Source organism: Peromyscus californicus, unplaced genomic scaffold (genome assembly GCF_007827085.1).
Source record: "Peromyscus californicus insignis strain IS unplaced genomic scaffold, ASM782708v3 Scaffold_16__1_contigs__length_79575227, whole genome shotgun sequence".
NCBI lineage: Eukaryota > Metazoa > Chordata > Mammalia > Rodentia > Cricetidae > Peromyscus > Peromyscus californicus.
The window spans coordinates 6,953,033-6,971,967 of NW_026294458.1; the positions used below are offsets into that span (position 1 = coordinate 6,953,033).

Here is an 18,935-nt window from a genome sequence, read left to right on the forward strand (position 1 = left end):
GTATTTAATTCTAGAATTTGAAAGCATGAGACCAGGGTAGAGCATGGTGGGGTTCTGCAGGCTTCTTCCAGTGCTGTCCTGAAGCAGATAAAGGGCGAAAGAACTCAAACCTCTGAAGTCCCCTATACAAGGACACGAGTCAGAAGGGCTCCATCCTCATGACCTAATCATCTCTCATAACCCCACCTCCCCACCTTCTAACACTACACATGGTTGTCTTAGTTAAGGTTTCAACTGCTGTGAAGAGACACCATGAACACAGCAACTCTTTTTTTTTTTTTTTTTTTTTCTGGAGCTGAGGACCAAACCCAGGGCCTTGCACTTGCTAGACAAGCGCTCTACCACTGAGCTAAATCCCCAACCCCAGCAACTCTTATAAAAGAAAATATTTAACTCGGGCTGACAGTTTCAGAGGTTTAGTCCATTGTCATCATGGCAGGAAACATGGCGGTGTGCAGACAGACATGGTGCTGGAGAGTAGCTGAGAGTTCCACATCTGGATGAGCAGGCAGCAGGAAGAAAGAGAGAGAGACACTGGGCCTGGCTTGAGCATTTGAAACTTCAAAGCCCATCCCCAGTGACACACTTCCTTCAACAAGGCCACACCTACCCCAAGGAGGCCACACCCTCTAATAGTGCCATGCCCTATGAACTTATGGGGCCATTTTCATTCAAGCCACCACGGATGGTTAGGATGCCTATATGAATGGGCGGGAGGGGAGGCATTCAATCCGTAACCTAACAGTGAATAGGACAAATGAACGGCTTGTGCTGACTGACACAAAGCACTGAGGGAAACAGTGTAGTTCCTTGACTCTCCTGAAAAGAAGCTGAATTATGCTGTGTGGTGGTGGTGCACGCCTTTAATCCCAGCACTCGGGAGGCAGAGCCAGGCGGATCTCTGTGAGTTCAAGGCCAGTCTGGTCTACAAAATGAGATCCAGGACGGGCACCAAAGCTACACAGAAAAACCCTATCTTGAAAAACCAAAAAAAAAAAAAAAAAAGAAGCCGAATTATATTCCAGTCATGAGGAAGCATCAGGCATGTTCAAACTGAGGGAAGGATGATGGAAGAGAGAGGGAGGAAAAAAAAGAAAAGAAAAACAAATGCTAGCCTCACAGAAGCCGAAGCAGGAAACCCCGAGTTCAAAGCCAACTTGGCCTCTTTTCTTTAACAAAGTCAATGTTAAGAAACACAAAGTAAAGCTAGGGACTGTCTCGGATGAAAAGCCAAACCATGACAGCCAAACACAAACATGATCCAGAATGTTCCTTCGTAAAGGATGTGATTAGGGAAATGCATAAACCATTAACAGTCTTCTATGTGCAGATAATACTATATTGACATGGACTTCCTGATTCTGATTGTGGGGGTGGGGCGGAAGAGATGACTCAGCCGTTTGCTCTTGCAGAGGATCCCAGCTCTGCTCCTGGCCTCACAAAAAGGCAGCGGCTGTAGCCCTGCCTCCATGGGATCTGACACCTTCTCTGAATTCATGCTGTGCACATACTCACACACAAACACATATATAGGTAATTTTTAAAGTCTGAAAGAAATACCCTGAGGTATTTAAGGGTAAAGGAGAATCCTGTGTATAATAGCTCAGGAATACACACACACACACACACACACACACACACACACACACACACGTTACACGTTTTCTGTTTAGAAGGGGGGGTAATTTGTAGTAAAATGTAATATTTGGTAAGTCTAGGTTAAAAATAGTCGGGAACTCTACTGTCCTTGCAAATGTCTGTAAGTATGAAATTAAGAAAGTTAAAGTTATAAAGAAATTGGTATAAAATTTTTAAATCTCTTTTAATGTAATAAAGAAGAGAGGAATAAGTTGGTCAAAGGATTTTGGTTTGAGCAAAACAAGAGAGGGTAATGGAATATATGTGTCATGAAAGCAGATGGCGGGTGGCGGGGATGGGGGGGTGGAGGGTGGGGGAAGCTATGTCAGGGGGAGGCGGAGGGGAACAGCAAGTGTGGGGAGGGAAGGATGGGAGAGGCAGTGCAGGGCAAATGAGAAGAAACCATGATGACAGCATCAGAAGAAAGCATCACAATATCACAATGAAACCCAGTGCCAACCAAAAGTAACTAAGAAAAAGGCTTTGATCGGGTTTTAGTTTAGAAACATCAGCATGCATAAGTACACGTGGAGAACGGGCTGAGGAGCGCACTTAGGTTGGGAGACTAAGGCTGACAGAATAGAGAAAGGAGGCCAGCAGGCCAGGGATGCAGCGCCCTTGGTAGAACGTTTCATTAGCATGTTCGAGACTCTGGGTTCAGTCTATAGCAGCAAATAAACTTGGTGTGGTGGCAGATGCCTGTAATCCCCGAATTCAAGGTCATCCTTGTCTGTCTAGGGAGTTCTGGGTTTCTTTGTTTTTTTGTTTTGTTGTTGTTTTAAGATCCTGTCTCAATAAATAAATAAGCAAAAGAGAAAAAGGGAAAGCTGTGATTATTGGAGGGAGATATGTTCAATGCAGGATATGTAGAACTACCTATAAAAGAATGCAAAGCACACAGCCAATCACCATGGGACAGGAGACTCCCTAAGGAGAGGCATTGGGGATGGGCAGGCCCGAGAGGGTGGCCGGGACTGCACAGACAGGAAAGACACCTTCGGGCTGGGCTTCTCACTTCATAAAAGGGGACACTGGAGCTCAGACACGTGAAATTATTTTCTGTGTACAAGGAAGCTAGTTAAAGAGAACCATTCTCTGACAGATCCAGGACCCTTTCACTGGATAGGGTCTCTGCTGGCATTTCCAGTGGTTGCTCACGGGGAGGTGCTGGCCCAAAAAGCAATGGAAGATTTGGGAGTCTTTTTAGTAGGTTTAAGACAAGGGGGTGCTGTTATTTCATGAATGAGACCAAAGATGTTAAACTTGCCTGCTGGGATGCAGGTAGCCCTGCCCACAGAAGAAAGCGTTGTACAAAATACAAACAGCGGCCCTGCAGAAAGAAGAGCTGTGATCCAAGTCCAGCCCACCCTTGCTATGGGGTTGAGTGGCAGCCAAGTTCCAAAACCAGTGCTCTGCACCGGACGACAACATTCTGTCATATCCATGTTGTTGGCACCTCTGAGGTCAGCAGAGGTCACGAACACGTTGACACAGGCAGAGGGACTTCTAAGCTGGCCATTTTGTCGTTCCCCACGGCCGAGCAGCCTCGTGGGTGTCCTAGGCCATGATCTGTAACATCTTGAATAATAACTAGGTTCTTTGCGGGGAAACCTGGGTTACAAACAGTTTTCACTTACACCTTTTCATTCAGTCTCCGCCTTTGCCCCATGGAGCAGTTACTCCAGCTTTACAGATGAGCTGTCCCAGACTTTCTGGTCAGTAAGCGATGTATAGAGCTATGCCAAATCTTTGTCTTCTAAAGCTAAACACCAACTTCTTCTAAGACCATCTGCTGCCCCTGGGGCACACGCCTGTCTTGGTCCTACTCTGTCTGTCTAGCCTCCTCTCTTCCTTGTCCTCCTTTCTCCTACAATTCATCTCCCTGAGATGAAAACTCACTAAAGAGTCAATAGTGGGGCCTCCAAGTGGCTCGCACAACAAAGACTTGAAAGGGTGTAGGCTTTTGGTTGGGTGTTGTTGGTAATAAAACCAAACTACCGATCAACTTTGAAAATGTTAAAGTTGTGTGGTGCGTCCTGCAGTAATCAAAAAACGTGCCAAGACTTAAATTTTCGTATAATCAAGCACATTTGTTTTTGTTTTCATAGTATTCAAAATTGCTTTCCTCTTTAATGAATGCAAAACTTACATATGGGGGTGGGGGGTGGGGATGGAGAAGCTCTGGGGTGATCATGAGGCCAAGATGATTCCTGATTCAAAACTGAAAAGATCCCGACGGTCCTTTTCAGATGGGCGAGCAGAGAAGTCGGTGCCTAGGGAGACAGCGTGGTTGGAAGCGTCCAGGCTGAGTCAAATCAGGAGAGGAAGATAAAGGAAGGAGACTAGAAATTGGAACGTGCTTGTGAAGACGAAAGCAGATTCTTCCCTTCCAAGAAAGAGACTGGAGCCCCAGCAGGGCCCGGGAGACAAACCCAGCTTCTGCCTGGAGAGGAAGTTAGGCAAATGTCAGCGTTTCTCAAATAGCCTTGCCCAGAAAAATGTGTCAACAAACACCCAGCCAAACTTCACGGATACAAGGCAAGGCAACTCGGCCGAGAAACCAGGGATGCATCTCCCTCGCTTGAATTGAGTTAAAAATACATTAAATTCACAGTCACTCAAGAGCTAAAGACCCAGAAAATACCTCTGGACTTCAGCTTTGAAATCCTTCGATTTCCTTTAAGGTAGGTGTCCTGGGTTGTTTTTCAAGCATTATCTGGGTTTGCCTGGGGCAGAGGAGGAATGACCCTGAGATGGGAAGCCTGATTTCACCTTTGAGTGGTGTTCCCGACTGTAATTCCAGAGGGAATTCTGGGAATGGAAACCAGGTCCAGAATGCATCTCTGCAGCCTGGCAGGCAGCAGCAGTTAACAGTTTCAGGTGAAAATCGAGCTTCTTTTTACAGGAGCCTACAAAATGCCTTGGAACCCTTCAGCAGTTAACAGTTTCAGGTGAAAATCGAGCTTCTTTTTACAGGAGCCTACAAAATGCCTTGGAACCCTTCAGAAATCTTAACTCCTGTCTCCAAGCAAAGTAGAAAGACTAAAGTCTTTTTAACATAAGTTTGAAAGTTGTTTGAAAATAACTCCTTCTCACACTTGTGAAACACTGAGATCCAGATGTGCCAGAAGGAAGGAAATAAGTATTCTTGATTCTCTACTACGAAAAATGAGCATTTTGTTGTATTTATTGCATTTTAAAGTGTTTTAATTTTAGGGTTAAAACCAATCTTAGATATTTGTTTGTTTGAGACAGTTTTATTCTAGGGCCCCTGGCGAGCTTTAAACTCACAGTTCTCTGCCTCAGCCTCCCAAGCACTCAGATTGCAGGGGTACCTGGTTTAATTTTGGTTTTTCGAATGGTTCAAAATTAAAATGCTGTAAAAATGAAAAACAATTTTTGAGAAGTGAACATTTTTAGTTGTACCTTCCTAATATTCCCTTATACAACTACAAGAACAGACACAAATTTTTTTTCTTTAAAATTTTTTTTTTTTTTTTTTTTTTTTTTTGCCGGGCGGCGCACGCCTTTAATCCCAGCACTCGGGAGGCAGAGCCAGGCGGATCTCTGTGAGTTCGAGGCCAGCCTAGACTACAGAGTGAGTTCCAGGAAAGGCGCAAAACTACACAGAGAAACCCTGTCTCGAAAAACCAAAAAAAAAAAAAAAAAAAAATTTTTTTTTTAGCCAGACTTGGTGGTAGATGCCTTTATTTCCAGCACTTGGAAGGCAGAGGTAGGCAGACCTCTATGAGTTCGAGGTTAGCCTGGTCTGCAAAGTAATTTCCAAGACAGCCAGGGCTACATAGTGAGGCCCTGTCTCAAATTTTATAGTAATAATAATATTTACTTCTATTAATTTTATTTGTTTGTTTTGAGACATGGTCTCATTGTATAGTCCTGGCTGTCCTGGAACTCACTATGTTGACAAGCCTGGTCTGAAACTCACAAATCCACCTGCCTCTGCCTCCTGAGTGCTGGGATTAAAGGCGTGTGCCACCACACCCAGATTTTATTAGTTTTAATTATATGTATGCTTATGCTCCTACATACAGGTATGGGCATGAGAGTCAGGTGCCGTGAGAGGCTGTGGCGTCAGATCTCCTGGAGCTCAAGTTACACATGGGTGTGAGCCACCCAACATGAGCGCTGAGAACAGAGCTGGAGTTCTCTGAAAGAGCAGCAGGTTCCCTTCACCACTGAGCCATCTCCAGCCAAAAATGATTTTCTTTTAAAAAAAAAATTAATTGTGTGTCTGTGCGCGCGCGTGCAAACATGCTCGTGCCATAGTGGTTAGGGACAGCTCTCAGAAGTCAATGCTATGCTTCTGCCTTGTTTTGAGGTAGAGTCCTCTGGTTGTCTCTCTACTTCGCTGTACACTCCAGACTCGCTGGCCCATGAGCGTCTAACAAACACAGATCCTTATTTCACACTCTATTGCAAAGAATGGCTTTTGGCAATGCATCCTCTACTGCATTCATCTTTCAGGTGTTTATGCAGACAATGACTTTTTACTGACGTTAGACCAGACTTCTGTAACAAATGTTTTTTAACTTAAGGATTTGTGTGGACATTTATGCTATCATTTTCAAAGGCTATGATGACAGGAAAAAGCCCTGAAATATTACTATGGCTCTCTGCCTCCCTCAGGATAATCTCTGGGATAGGAAAGAAAAATACTGCAGTCCTTGAAGTGCCAAGGCCTTGGAGGACTTCAGGCTTAGCCAGGTACCAGCCATGTGAACTTGGGTACTGAGCCACAAATCCCAATACTTAGATGCTTCTCACTCACTCTTGTGTTCCGGGGCTGTCATGAGGATGAAAGAGATGATTAGGGAACAATCACTTGATGTGAGGCAGTAAAGTACTAGAATATCCATAAAACTGTGTCATATGCTCGTGGCTGTACACACACACACACACACACACACACACACACACACACACACACACACGGGGGGGGGGGGGGTGCTTGTGTTCTGAAAGGAAGCTCTATTTGTTTACTTGTTTTTTTAATAAACAACTTTACACAAAATTTTTGTTTTCTAAGAACATTTCTATTGTTGTACATTTCATATAGATGGAGGAATTGGGAAAAGTAAATAACCAAAAAGGATAAAACTGAAGTAATCCATAACTTATTTGCAAAAATCCCTCCAGATACTTCATAAGTACATATGTGTATATGTGCAATTTATGAATGGTTCCTATGTTACATAATTATTCTTGTAATTTCCTCATGCCATATACAATATAAGTAATCTTTCTAAATTCATAACAATAATCTTTATTATTATTAATAGTACATAGAATTTGGTTTTAGTAGTAAACATACAATGCTTTTTCTAGGCATTCTATTACTGTAGGATGCTTCCCTGGAGATTTTTTTTGCTATCATACACAATCTGATGAGGCCATTTCCATGTCCAAATATTCCTATAACTCAAAGCTTGAGAGATGGCTTAGTGGGTAAGAGCTCTTCTGAAGAACCTGAGTTCTTGTCCATGTCCATGTCAGGTGCTTGCAACAGTCTCTATTTCTAGCTCCAGGGTATCTGACACCCTCTTCTGGCATTCAACAGCACCTGCACACAGACAGTGTGCACACAGATGGCATACACACACAGAGACACACTCACAAACACATAAATGAAATTACATCCTTAAGAATTCCTATAACTTAAAGAAATCAGTTTAGAATAGGGGTATCTGCTTTCTTTCATTCTCTCAATAAATGCTCTTAAGCTCCTACTGAAGGGGCTCTGGCCAGCTTGAGCATGGCGTACATGGCTCTGGCAGGCTTTGCCCTTCTCTCCCATTCCTTCTGCCTTGCTAAAAACCATTAGATCACATTCTGGCCATCCAGGTCTGTTCCCTTATTTGGCCACTTCCTCCTCCTAAGGCTGACCACCAAGGCTCAGTCATCAAAGTATTAAAATCCAGCAATCAAAAGTCCCTTCTGATTCACACAATTAACATGCCCAATCAAAATACACCACCGCATCCTAGCCCATTCTAACACAGACCTCCCCTTTTTCTCTTCTTAAAAATTACACCTGCAAGGTCATTTGCTGCTGTTTTTCTGCCTGAGTCAGAAAGCAGCCGCTTTAAAATTTTTTTTTTTTTTTTTTTTTTTTTTTTTTTTGGTTTTTCGAGACAGGGTTTCTCTGTGTAGCTTTGCGCCTTTCCTGGAACTCACTTTGTAGACCAAGCTGGTGCTTTAACTTTTTCTTCCCTACTTAACAAAGGATATCTCTGTGAAAACAGGCATTTGGATGTGGTTTGGGCCCAATCCAGGATCCAGGAGGGAACCTCCGCTGTGTGGGGGTCTCCTTCACCTACCATTTGCTATGAACTGTACAGAGGTTAGAGTTGCAGACAGGAATCTGACACAGGAAGTATTAATCTAGGAAAGGACATTGAAATAAGCCTGGTTATGTTTTGAGCTCACTCACCTTCCTAGGATTTTACATATGCCTGGCAGGACATATCTTACAACCCTAAGCCTTCCTCAGGCAGCCCCACTCCATTCTAGCCCATAATGTTGCAGAATGTTTGTTTACACTGTAAAGATGTGTCTCTGCCTAAGGCACCTTCTGATTGGTTTAATAAAGAGTTAAATGGCCAATAGCAAGGCAGGAGAGGATAGGCAGGACTTCCGGGCAGAGAGAGAACTCTGGGAAGAAGAAAGGAGGAGTTGCCAGCCAGACTCCAAAGAAGCAGGTTGGGCAGTATGGAGGTGAGGAAATGAGTCATGTGGAAGAATGTATGTAAAGTTCTGGTCCTTAAAGGCTATTATTACAAACTGTTTAAGATAATTAAGAAATGTAGGTTAGTCATCTGAGTGCATTCAAAATATCCCACAACAAATGTAGATTAAAAAATATGGGTTAATGTAAGTTAGCTTTTATAATAATAATTAATAATAATAATAAAATAAGGCTCTATGTAATTATTTGCAGACTGGCATCCCAACGAGGAAGTGCTACTACACTACAACAACCCTTTCTCTGTATTACAAACATGGACTCATCTGTTAGAATCGAGTGCAAATAGCCTCTGCTCTGTGGTGGCTTCCTGATGCCCCAGAAGAGAATGAGATGCTCCTGGAGTATGACCCAGAGTCCTGTCATGATCCATTTGTGATTATCCATATGCCATCCTACCTTATGGCCCTCTCCACTATAGGCTTCTTGGAATTAGAGACATTGTTTTGCTTTATTTCCAGCTGTGCTCAGGAAGATGAATATAATGTAGACCACTCTTCCTGAGCATGCACTGACTGAACTGCCAACAACATGTGCTTAATGAAACACTGAATAAAAAACTGAAGGGGCTGGGGAGATGGCTCAGCCATTAAGAGCACTGGCTGCTCTTGCAAAGGACCTGGCTTTGGTTCCCAGAACCCATATGGTGTCTTACAACTGACTGTACCTCCAGTTCCAGGGGATCTGATACACTCTTTAGGACTCTGAAGTTACCAGGTACACACACAGTATAAAGGCAGACATGCAGGCAAACACTCATACACATAATTATTATTATTATTATTTTGTTGTTTTGACAGGGTTTCTCTGTGTAGCCCTGGCTGTTCTGGAACTCTCTATTGACCAGGCTGGCCTTAAACTCAGAGATCCACCTGCCCCTGCCTCCCCAGTGCTGGGATTAAAGGTGTTCACTACCACCTGGCTACATATATTTTTAATCTTTAAAAATGAATGTAACAGCTGAATCTACACTGTTGGCAGAGGTGTGTTTACAAAGAATCATGATCAGTAATTAGCTGAAGGGAAAGTTCAGAAGTCCTGGCTCACAAACTGAGCTACATGTTTCAATTTTCATTTATTGATTGATTGATTGATTGATTCTTTCTCTTCCTTCCTTCCATTTCTTCCCTTCCTTCCTTCCTTCCTTCCTTCCTTCCTTCCTTTCTTTCTTTCTTTCTTTCTTTCTTTCTTTCTTTCTTTCTTCTTTCTTTCCTTTGGGGTGTGTGTGTGTGTGTGTGTGTGTGTGTGTGTGTGTGTGTATGTGTTTGTGTGTATGTGTTTGTGTGTATGTGTTTGTGTGTGTGTGTGTGTGTGTTTTCATGTGGGGGGCTGTGTACCACGGAGAGGTGTCAGAGACGTACTCTCTGGGATCAGTTTTCTCCTTCCCCTCTGTGGGGCTTGGGAATCTAACTTGGGTCATCATACTTGACAGAAGGCACTCTTATCCATCTTTTTGTTTTGTTTTTCTATGGTTTTTCCTTTGTCTCACTCCACCATGACGACTGAAGACCTAGACTTCTTATTTCAGCTTACATAGGGAGCCAGAGGGCACTGGGGACACCAAGAGAGAAGCCTAACACTTTTACAGGTGAGCAGACTCTTTTAAAGAAAATATTCCAAGTCATGAATACCAGGTTGAATATAAAATATTATTTATTTCAACCAAGAAAGTGAATGGTAAAAACTTAATGACGTTTTTAAGCTGGCCAATACTATAGACCCCAGCAGCCTAACATACCTCTCCAATCATTTTTTTTAATCTTCAATTATTCTAAGAAAAAAATACATTAATCTAAACTTAAGAAGTATATAAGAAATTCAAATGTCTTTCTCAACGGTTATATCTGTAGCAGAAAATACATATGATGAATCTGTGGCATCTTCTGGTGCCAGAAAGCAAGGAAGCGGGGGTGGTAATCTTCCACGGAACTCAGGAGCTCCCCCAGTTCTCCCAGTGGCCAACGCTGGAAACAATTAAGGCAGCACAATTAAGGAGCAGAGCACTACAGCCCACAGGAAAACCACCTGAGGACCACACTTACATAAACGACTCAGGGAGGTGAGGGGGGTGAGAAGAAGCAGGGGGAGGACGAAAGGAGGAGCTAGGCATAACCCCACGTAGTAGCAATCCTGGCGCTGGGGAGGTTGAGGAAGGAAGATCTCAGGTTCAAGGCCAACCTAGACTAACAGGGTCAAACCCTGTCACAGAGACGGGGAGAGAAAGGGAAAGAGTGGGAAGGGAAAGAGAAGAGAGACGCTGTCACAACCCAGAAGAGCCTATGGATACATGATAACTAAATATAATGTAGGCTTCTGACAAAGGTCATGAGGGAACATGCTAAGACTTTAGTGTGTCCGTATTGGTTCATCTACTCTGACGTGTTTGTTACCAGCATGTCCTGTTTAGGAGAAAACAAGGGGCAGGAGATGTGGAAACTCCCTGTACAGTCTTCACAATTTGTCTGTAGATGTAGAATTTTCCAAAAATAAAGTCTGCCAGGAGAAATGGCTATCAGGTTAAGCTGAATTCATAACTGTATACATGTAGGTATTCACTTTCTTGTTGGTGCTTTCGAGACAGAATCTCACTCTGAAGCCTGGGCTGTCTGGCACTATGTAGCCCAGGTTGGCCCTGAACTCACAGCAATCCTATCACCTTAGCCTCCTAAGTCCAGAGACAGTTTCTCTGTGTAGCCCTGGCTCTCCTAGAACTTACTCTGTAGACCAGGCTGACCTCAAACTCAAGAGATCCGCCTGCCTCTGCCTCCTGAGTGCTGGGATTAAAGGCATGCACCACCACCCGGCAGTATTGTCCTTTTTTAAGGTTTATTTATGTCTATGAGTGTTTTGCTTGCATGTATGTCTGTGGACCATGTGCATGCCTGGTGCTTACAGGCCAGAAGAGAGTGCTGGGCTCCCCACAGATGTCTGTGAGCAGCCATGTGGGTTCTGGGAATCAAACCCAGGTCCTCTGGAAGAAGAGTGAGAGCTCTTAACCAGAACCATCTCTCCAGGCCCCTAAATTATTCTCAAATTACAAAACTCAACTTGTGGGCCTAGCATAGGGCCACATACCTTTAATTCCAGCACTCAGGAGGCAAAGGCAGGTAGATCTCTGTGAGTTCAAGGACAGGCTGGTCTACAAAACGAGTTCCAGGCCATCCAGGGTTACACATCAAACCCCTTTCTCAAACAACAACAACAACAACAAAAATCCCAGTTTAACTTGTTAATTAGTATGTGTTGGGTTTTTCTCCCACTTCTTTGGACTGTTTTAACGTTATCAGGAGAACCATCCCTTACTCACTTGCAGGGAAGGCCGAATTGTGTCGCAGTCAGCAGCTTCTACACTGTGCTGGGCAGCGTTCTGCCTCTAGAACAAGCAACATACCAAAACGTGTTGCTTTGGCTCACAGTTTTGGAGGTTCTAATCCACAATCAGGCAGCCCCGGTGCATTCAGGCCTCGAGGGGTGCCAGGTCACAGGAGGCATGTGGCATAACAATCTGCTTACCTCACCTCCAGGTGAGGCCAAAGAGAAAGAGGAAATGACAAGGCCACACAGCCCCCTTCAACCACATTCCCCAGTGGCTAGATGCCGCCCCGCCACCAGGCCCCGCCTCTCAAAGGCACCGGCACTTCTCAGTAACACCACCCGGGGACCATGCCTTTAACAGATGGATCCATGGGAGTCATTTGATCCAGAGTATAGCGCATATCTTACTTGGAAGCAATTAAAAAATATAATAATGGGTAAACGTGAGCTATTCCAGGAGAACTAAGTTTGAACTGGAGTCCAAAAACTGATACCATCTCTCCAACCTTCCATGGCTTCCACAGGCCTCTCTAGCGCTTCTGATGAGCAAGTCAGCTCACTCATCCAACAACATCTGTGTGTGCTGAGAGAGCATTGACATGTCTCTGCCTCCTGTCTGAAGTGATCTGGAAGCCTGTGGCGGAAAGCAGTAGTTCTCAATCCTTTGGAATCACCAGGAGAGCTCTTTAAAAAAAAAAAGAAAGAAACAAACAAACAAACAAAAAAATCAACTCCGGCCTCTTCTTGTCCAATTAAACAGAAGTGCTTGATGGACAAGATAGTGTGTGCCTGTGATCCCAGCACCAGGGAGGTTGGAGGAGGAAGATTGAGGTGAGTTCAAGGACAGCCTGGGGTACACAGCTATAGTCTGTCTCAAAGCAATCAGAATCTTCCAGGGGTTCAAATCTGCCCCAAGAGATTCAAAAGTAAAGCGTAGACAAGACTGAGACACCCAGCTCTAAAATGGGTGGTCCAGGGTCTCTGCCATCATGGAACTGAAGAAAAGGGCCCAGGAAGCCCGGAAAAAGGAGCGGTGGCAGCGGAGTTCCTAAACTGAAGCCGAGCTGGTGCTGGGAGGAGTGGGCGAGGGGAGGGTGACGCGGAGCAGTGGTGCGCGGCAACCCACGCACTTGCTCCTTTTAGAACAAATCAGCTCTTCTCAGACATATGTACTGAAGCAGCCGCCTCCTGGAAATTTCCAGACAGAGCTGGGGACTACTCCTAGCATAAAAGTATTCAGCCTACATTCTGCTTCTCTTGATGCAAAGAACCTCAAGGCTGTGAGGTCCTTAAGGGTCACCAATCACCTCTTTCTTCTCTCCTTCCTGCCTCCCTCTCTTTTCTCTCTTCCTCTACCCTCTTACCTGCTCCTTCCAGCTCTCTCTCTCTCTCTCTCTCTCTCTCTGTCAGGAGCTGTGAGCATTTCAGAACGGGTTCTCTGGGAGTGTTTGCATATATCATGCAGATATCTGACCTATCTGATCTACAATTTTTACACCACAAATAAAACTCAGCATAAGGAAAAGTCGGGAAAACATGACTTAGGGGTAAAGAAAGGAAAAGCGGACAACGCAGAAGCCAAGCACGAAACAATTCCCCTTCCACTCAGACCTTGTGGGAAGGCTTTGTCCTCTTCCCTTCCTTTGAGCGGGGTGTCTTCTCAGGGCCCTTCAGCTCACGAGAGACAGGCAGGACAAGGACTTACTCCACCTTCACAGTGATTTTGCTCCTGTTTCCAAATGAGAAACCAGGGTGGGGAGACGGCAGTAGCAGATCACCAATCAGATGTTCTGGGGTCTATGTGGAGAAGGAGCCAGGGCTCTCTCCTCAGAGTCACAGCTGCCTGTGGGGCTGCAAGACACCATCTGCCCCACACACCGCAGGGAGGGCTCCGGAGAACTCTCTGTACTATCTCTGCAGCTTTTCTATAAATGTGAAGTTATTCTAGAATGGAAAGTCTATTTTAAAATGGCACATAACAGTGGCACACACACACATGTGATCCTAGTACTTAAGCGACTGAGGCAGGAGGATCACTTTGAGTTCTGGGCTACATAGTGGATTCCAGGCCAGCCTGAACCACGTAGCCAGACTCTGTCTCAAAAACAAACAACAAGTCACACAACATTACACTTCTCAAGACTTTCTGCATATTATAAGTAAGCAAAATAAGATAAATTTGTTAGGGGCTGGAGAAATGGCTCCACAGTTAAGAGCATTGGTTGCTCTCATAAAGACATCTGGTAGATCACAATCCCCCAAACTCCAGCTCCAAGGAATCTGATGCCCTCTCCTAGCCTGCTCATGCACCCACATGCCCCTGAGCACACTTTCATACACACTTTCACATACACTTTCTCTCTCTCTCTCTCTCTCTCTCTCTCTCTCTCTCTCTCTCTCACACACACACACACACACACACACACACACACACACACACACACATATACACACACACACACACACACACACACACACACACACACACGCAAGAGTAAAAATTAGAAATAAAATATTTCTAAAGATTTTTAATGTTGGCCTTTTATCTATGTATTTCAGTGTCTATTTTCTTGTGTGTGTGTGTGTGCTTTTTAATGTACATAACATTTCAATTCACTAACACTTATATATGTTGTGTTCAATTCTTAGAGCAGCCATATAGTCTATATGGCTTAAAACAACAGAAATGTACTGTCTCCCAGTAAAGGTCAAGAGCCCATAGCCAAGGTATTTGTGGACCATGGAGCCTGTGTGCTTCTGCCTTAGCTTTGGGTATTGCCAGGAATTCTTGGTATTCCTCAGTTCACAGATACATCACTTTGATCCGTGTTCACTGGCACCCCCTATGTTTTTCGGCTTCTCCTTTTCTTACAAGACCAGTTACATTGGACTAAGGGCCTACTGTACTCCAAAAGGACCTCACAAATGCCTTAACCACACCTACCCCCAAGTAAGATCACATTCTGAGGTTCCAGAAAGAATGTGCATTTGGGGGGAAATACTGGCAAAGTCAGAACAGTTGGGTTCCTGGCTTTACAAGATTCGTACATGTGCTGGCTATTCTTGGTTGTCAACTTGACTACACCTGGAATTAACAAAAACCCAAGGGCTGGGTACACCTGTGAGGGATTATTTTTTTAATTAAATCATTTGAAGTGGGAAGACCCACCTTTAGTCCGGATCTTTTTTTGTTTTGTTTTTTTGTTTTTGTTTTGTTTTTTGTTTTTCGAGACAGGGTTTCTCTGTGTAGCTTTGCGCCTTTCCTGGAACTCCTTTGTAGACCAGGCTGGCCTCGAACTCACAAAGATCCGCCTGCCTCTGCCTCCCGAGTGCTGGGATTAAAGGCGTGCGCCACCACCGCCCGGCTAGTCCGGATCTTTTGAGATGGGAAGATCCACCCTCAATCTGGGCCACACCTTCTGCTGGCAGCTTATATAAAGGACACGGAAGAAGGAAGCTTTTGGTCTTTGCCTGCTTGCCTTCACTCTTCCTGGTAAGCCCATTCCTTCACTGGCATTATAGCCCACTTCTTTGGGATTCCAGCATAAGCTGAAGACCAGCTGAGACATCCAGCCTTGTAGACTGAACAACTACTGGATGTTTGGACCTTCCATTGGATGACAGATATTGTTGGTATACTAGACCACAGCCTGCAAGCCACTCTAATAAATCCCCTTTATATATCTAGATCGATAGATATATACCTATATCTACTTATCTACCCATCCATCCATCAGTTCTGTTCCTCTAGAAAACCCTGACCAGCACAGATTTTGGTCTTGGGAGTGGGGCTAGAATTACAGAAGTATAAGGATGAGTTTAAGTTCCTGAATAGGCTTTCCAACCTGCTGGCACCTGCAGTTACTGAAGCCTCTCCTAGAAGCTTGGAGAGCACTAAGAGCCCATGGCATGAACAATTTCACAAATGTATTGAGACAAATGCATTTAATTATCCCGATTCAACAGTTGTGAGAGGAAAGGAGTTTGGTGGCTCTGTATATAAAACTTTTGACAAATTGTGGAACAATAAGGAAAACAGTGATGCAGGTTAGGTGGTCCTGGCATCTCTGGGTAAACTGACAAAGGAAAACAATAAACTCTGTGATAACTTTAATCAACTTCTAGCATCTCGGAATACAGTGAAGGCCAACAGTGAACTCAGTGATAAAACTGACCACCTCCAGAGGCACATAAACAGTCTAAACTTCAGACTTTACAGGTTTCTAAGTGCACCCTGGAAGAAAATCTTCTCTCCAGCTGCCACAGAGCTCAAGATGCGAAAAATCAAAAAGAAGCCCTCGTTATAAGGTTGGCTGAATTACAACTAAAATTCAAGTCTCGAAAGTGGCACTCTTGCCATCTTGCGCCCGCCCCCCCTTCAGCCTAGCCCAATCACCTTTTTCCCTTTCTACACTCTCTGTCCCCCCATTCCCCGCCCCCCTGCCCTTCATGTCCAGAACCGCCACCACCACAGACACGGTGCCATCTCTGTCCCCTCTCATTCTCCATGCGGGACTCGCAGACGTGCCTTCACGTGTCCTTAAGCAGAGACGAATAATACTGCAGCTAGCTGGATGTCTACGGCCACATCAAGTAGTGGAAGAAATACAGGGAAGGCTATAAGCTTTGCTGCAGAATTGCAGAGCATGGTGCTTCTTCAGGTGATGCTGGGAGGCCTCTCCATGAAACAGCAGTTTTAGTAGAAGAAGTGGTTCACACACAACTAATTAACCTGTTACAGCCAGTCTCTCAGCTGTGGGGAGCAAGGGTGATCTCTGATGAAGATCTTCTGTTCTTGGTGAGAAAAGATAAGAACTGAGAAGACTTCTAAAATACATGGTTATCTGAGACTGCAAATCAAAGACCATCAAAGGCCTTGACGAGGATGACCTCCTGGAAGAAAAACTGAGTGGCGGCAGCAGTACAAACAAGAGGCAGAAGATCACTCAGGACTTGATCAACTCTGCAAAACAGACAGGAGAGCTTCTGGCAACGTTTGAAGACAACGAACTCGATGATGTTAAACAGGAAAGAATGGAGAGAGCAGAAAGACAGACTCGAACTGTGGATTCAGCTCAATATGCAGAAGTCTGTAAAAGCCGACAGCTAAGTTTCTCCAAAAATGCTTCCAAATTTCGAGACTGGCTGGACTGCGGCAGCGTGGCAATGAAGCCCGATGTTACAGCGATGGAAATTCTGGCATATTTAGCATATGAAACAGTAGCACAGTTAGTGGATCTGGCTCTTCTCGTGAGGCAGGATATGGTATCCAAGGCAGGGGACCCCTTGAGCCATGCCATTTCTGCAACCTCCATTCAGTATCACAGCTCTGCTGAGGCGGCCTGTTTGAAGTCCTGCCCACACTCTCTCGAGAACACACCGCCTCCTACACCAACAGCGCCCTCTTCTGGATCACAGCATCCCGGGAGAGTCACATCCGGATCCCTGGGGAATGGGGGTGCAGGACAAGACTACTAAAAGCAAGCGGAGAAAGAGGAAAAAGAGCACCTGCGGCCTGTGGTGTTGAGGCTCACGGCGATGCCGTCCAGCCCTGCCACATCAGAGAAGCCATTCGACGCTAGACACAAGACTGGCCCTCTTTCCCCATTCACAAATGCCTAACGAAGGAGTGGGATGGCTTTCCTGGCCTGCTGAGGGGACCATGGCTGTGCCTGCTGCAACAAGAGAGGGAATGGTACACCGAGGCCATTCTTCCCTGTCTTGGGCTGAAATAAAATATGAATATGCCTTCAAAAACAGAAAAATTTCAAGTCTCAGCCTTGGAGAGTGTCAATGGTTAAAGTAAGGGCATTAATTGGTAAAGAATGAGATTCTGTAACTTGGAATGGCAATGTGGGAAGACCCTTGTAGTTGGTTGTTTTTGCACTTTTGGGGGGCCCCCGCCACCCAGCTCCTAAATAAATCATGCATAGAGATTTATTCTTAATTATACATTCCCTGCCTTAGCTTGGCTTGTTTCTTGCTAGCTTTTTTTTTAAAGATTTATTTATTTATTATGTATACAGTGTTCTGCCTGCATGTATGCCTACACACCAGAAGAGGGCACCAGATCTCATTACAGATGGTTGTGAGCCACCATATGGTTGCTGGGAATTGAACTCAGGACCTCTGGAAGAACAGCCAGTGCTCTTAACCTCTGAGCCATCTCTCCAGCCCCAACTAGCTTTTCTTATATTATTCCATCTACCTTTTGCCTCTGGGATTTTTCCTTTTCTTTTGTATATCACACTTTCACTCTTACTCCGTGGCTGACTGTGTGGCTAGGTGGCTGGCCTCCTCCTTAATCGTTCTTGCTCTTTCTCCTTTTCTCCCAGATTTCTCCTTTTATTTATTCTCTCTGCCTGCCAGCCCCGCCTATCCTTTCTCCTGCCTCACTGAATTGGCCATTCAGCTCTTTATTAGACCAATCAGGTGTTTTAGACAGGCAAAGTAGCACAGCTTTACAGAGTTGAACAAATGCAACATAAAAGAATGCAACACATCTTTGCATCATTAAAACAAATGTTCCACAGCATAAACAAATGTAACACATCTTAAAATAATATTCTATAACAGACCCGATTGAAGCTGAGAACTTTGAACCTTCAGATTCTCAAGGGTTTATCTCATTGAGGAAGTAGACTCACCACCCTCAGCAGAAGATGTACTCCCACTCCACCCCTAAAATATTGCCTTTTCCACCTTTAACCGAAGAAATTCACACTTTGTCTGCTAAACCAGCAATGACTTTCCCTGAAGGAAATGCCAGACAAGACAATACTGATGTCCCTCAGGGTCCACCAACAGTTGCCTCTAGACCTACAAGGCTAAGCAGGCTTCTAGAGGAGAGATAGAAAGTGTAGTCCATGAGGAGGTACACGACACTCCTAAAGAGCTTAATGAGTTTGCTAGTTCATTAAAGCAGAAGTCTGGGGAATATGTGTGCGAATAGATTTTAAGAGCATGGGATAATGGTAGGAAGAATATAAAACTGGATCAGGCTGAGTTTATTGATATGGGCCCACTGAGTGGAGATTCTAGGTTTAATATTGTAAGAAGGAACCAAACTGGAGCCATTTTGGATAGAATTTCCATTTTGAATAAGGGTCAAATAAAGTTTAAGTTCCCAAGACCTCGCCAGACCTCCCTGGGAAACTGACATCACTGACATCGGCTGGCAAGCTGAGGCATGAACGGTGGGCAAGCTGCCCCACCACAC

At 44.6% G+C, this 18,935-nt stretch overlaps 1 pseudogene; it reads left to right on the plus strand.

The window, feature by feature from the left end:
- The first annotated feature begins 11,891 nt into the window (after positions 1 to 11,891).
- On the plus strand, positions 11,892 to 17,668 carry LOC128111651 (transcription initiation protein SPT3 homolog; annotated as a pseudogene).
- The last annotated feature ends 1,267 nt before the right edge of the window (positions 17,669 to 18,935 follow it).